This window comes from Meriones unguiculatus, chromosome 1 (genome assembly GCF_030254825.1).
Source record: "Meriones unguiculatus strain TT.TT164.6M chromosome 1, Bangor_MerUng_6.1, whole genome shotgun sequence".
Classification (NCBI taxonomy): Eukaryota; Metazoa; Chordata; class Mammalia; order Rodentia; family Muridae; genus Meriones; species Meriones unguiculatus.
The window spans coordinates 169,541,494-169,544,603 of NC_083349.1; the positions used below are offsets into that span (position 1 = coordinate 169,541,494).

Below are 3,110 nucleotides of genomic sequence, written 5' to 3' on the forward strand. Positions count from 1 at the left end.
GTAGAAGCTGGAAGTACCAAATGGAGTGACCGTATATGTATGTTTCAGGGAACAATGAGTACATGTGTGTGGGTCTGCATATGTGTGTGTGTGTGTGTGCTTGTACATGTGGATGTCTAAAGTAAATGACAGTTACCTTCTTCAGTCACTTTCTCTATTATTCTTTGAGGCAGGGTCTGTCAATTGAACCCAGAGTTCACAGATATGGTAAGTCTAGCTGATCAGCTTGATTCAGGGAGCCTCTGCCTCTGCCTTCTGAGTGTGAGATTGCAAGTAAGCTGCTACACCCGCCTAGCATTTATATGGGTTGTGGTGATCGAAACTCAGGTCTTCACACTTGTACAGCAAGTGTGGACAGCTGACTTTTGAGAAAAACCTAAAATCATTCAGTGGCCACAGGATAAACTTTATAACAAACAGTTGCTGAACAACTGGATACCAATATTCAAAAGAGTCAACTAACTGGGGCCCATGGGAACTCACAGAGACTGAACCACCAACCAAATAGCATGCATGGACTGGTCCTAGGCACCCTGTACATATGTAGTAGATTCACAGCTTGGTCTTCATGTGGATTCCCAAACACTGGAGATGGGGCCCTCTGATGCCTCTGATGTTTCCCTTTGGATCTCATCCTCCTAACTGGGCTGCCTTGTCTGGCATCAGTGGAAGAAGATGTGCTTAGTCCTGCAGGGACTTCATGTGCCAGGATGGGTTGGTGTCCATAGGGGAGAATGGGGGGAAGAGAGGGGAGCTAGGAGGAAAGGAGGGACCTGCAATCAGAACATAAAGTGAATAAATAAATAAAATTTTAAAATAATAAAGATATAACTCTGAATTCAAAAAAGAGAAAAACTAGAGACCAAGAACTTTGATATCTTTTTTTGTACATTATACAAAATCTAACTCAGATACAGATAGGCAGCAAAATGTAAGGTCTATGACCTTAAGATTCCTGGATGAAATCATAGAAAAACATCTCTGTGACCGTGAGTAAGAGAAAAGTGTTTTAGATTTGTTAGGAAAGGCATGATCCATAATATAGTGAGGCTTCTGCTTATCAAAAGATACTGGTGGAGAAATGAACAAGACAAAAGTATTTATAAACCACATGTCTGATCTCTTGTGCAAAGAATATGAGAAAACCTCTAAAGTCTTAATGATGGGGAAAAACAAACAAACAAACAAACAGTAGTCAGGGCTTCTCCTCTGTCCCAGCTTGCTGTCATGCTCGATGCTGCCCTCCATTGCTGTTAAGGCAGCCACAGCACTGTTGCCCAGGGCCTCCTGTACCCAGTCTCAGCCCCCAACCCTGCTGCAGCTGCCTATTCCATTTGCTGCTCTTCTTGAGAGTCACATGAGACAGATAAGAAGTTGGATGCTCACTGGGTCACATACTTCAACAAGCCAGACATTGATGCCTGGGAATTGCAGAAAAGGAAGAATACACTTGTTGGCTATGATCTGGTTCCTGAGCCCAAAATAATTGATGCTGCTTCTTAGGCACGTAGATGGTTAAATGATTTTGCTAGTGTGGTTTGCATCTTGGAAGATGTTAAAGACAAAGCAGAATCTCATAAGGAAATCATCCCCTATACCATCCAGGAACTTAGACCAACTTTAAGTGAATTGGAAATCTCCACTTCAGAGAAACTGGGCTTTGACAAAGTGTAAACTCCCCTGAATGGCCTTTCCAAGGACTCACTACTATTACTACTTGATTGAAACAGTTTCCTGAAAATGTTTCATTTGAACAAATTTTCTTTCGAGTTTCAAACCCTGTAACTTGGATTTTAATAAAGAGAAATGAGTTTGAACTGAGAAAACAAGTCAGTTAAAGTGGACCAAGGGTCTGAATAAACATTTCATAAAGTAAGATGAGGACTCCTACTGTGAAGAGTAGTGTTGAACTTTTTTTTTCTCTAAAGACTCCAAATGTAGAATGACACATTGTCCAAGTAGGGGACTCTGTTAATTCCCATCTATTTCAAGAAGTTTCTCTAGTGAGGGTTGAGCAATGCTCTGATTTATAGTTATAACAGAATGTCATTAGGAGTCATTTCATTACTGTGCTCTCATTGCCAAATAATAGTATTGTCTTCTCTTAGGCCAATGACCAAACAAGTCTCAGGTTCTTGTCTCCTTTAGCAGTGTCAAATATGGGTTCCATCTCATGAAGTGGGCCTTAAGTCCAATTTTTTAAAATGGGTAGTTACATACTCTTACAGAGGCTAAACAACAAGGAAGACCCTAGGGAAGATGCTCAATCTTCATTTAGAAGGACAAACACAATAGACATCAGAAGCAGGAGAAGACAGAGAACAGGACAGGAGCCTACCACAGATGGCCTCTGAAAGACTCTACTGATCAAGGCATTGAAACAGAGGCTGAGACTCATAGCCAAACGCTGGGCAGAGTGCAGGGAATCTTATGAAAGAAGGGGGAACTAGTAAGACTCGTAGGAGATAGGAGCTCCAAAAAGAGACCAACAGAGTCTTAAAAACTGAGCTCTGAGGGCCCTGAAGAGAATGATACCCCAACCAAGGACAATGCATGGAAAGGACCTAAAACCCTGGCTCAGATGTAGCCCATAGGCTCAGTCTCCAAGTGGGGTCCCTAGTAAGGGGAGCAAGGACTTTCTCTGACATGAACTCATTAGCAAGCTCTCTGATCACTGCCCCCTGTGGAGTGCAGCCTTGCCAGGCCACAGAGGAAGACAGTCCACCATTCCTGATGAGACCTGATAGGCTAGGGTCAAATAGAAGGGCAGGAGGAACTCCTCTATCAGTGGACTAGAGGAGGGACATAGGAGGAGAAGAGGGAGGGAGGGAGGGGACCACAGCCCAGATACAAATTGAATAAGTTGTAATAAATTATAATAATTTTAAAATGTCACACCCCCCCAAAAAAAACTAAAAATAATAATAATAATAATAAATGGGTAGTTACTCCCATAACATGTGTGCCACTGCTACACCAATATAGCTTGGAGGCAGGTCACTGTTATAAGTGTCAAGGTTTCCACCCAAGTGATATTGATAACTACCTTTCTTCTCCAGTGGCATGCAGTGTATCCTCAAGCATCATGAATGCTAATAAGGAAGAGTGGT

The 3,110-nt window shown here is 42.3% G+C and overlaps 1 pseudogene; it reads left to right on the plus strand.

Annotated features, from left to right (window-relative positions):
• The first annotated feature begins 1,227 nt into the window (after positions 1 to 1,227).
• Positions 1,228 to 1,674, plus strand: LOC110554388 (cytochrome c oxidase subunit 5A, mitochondrial-like; annotated as a pseudogene).
• Positions 1,675 to 3,110: the final 1,436 nt, after the last annotated feature.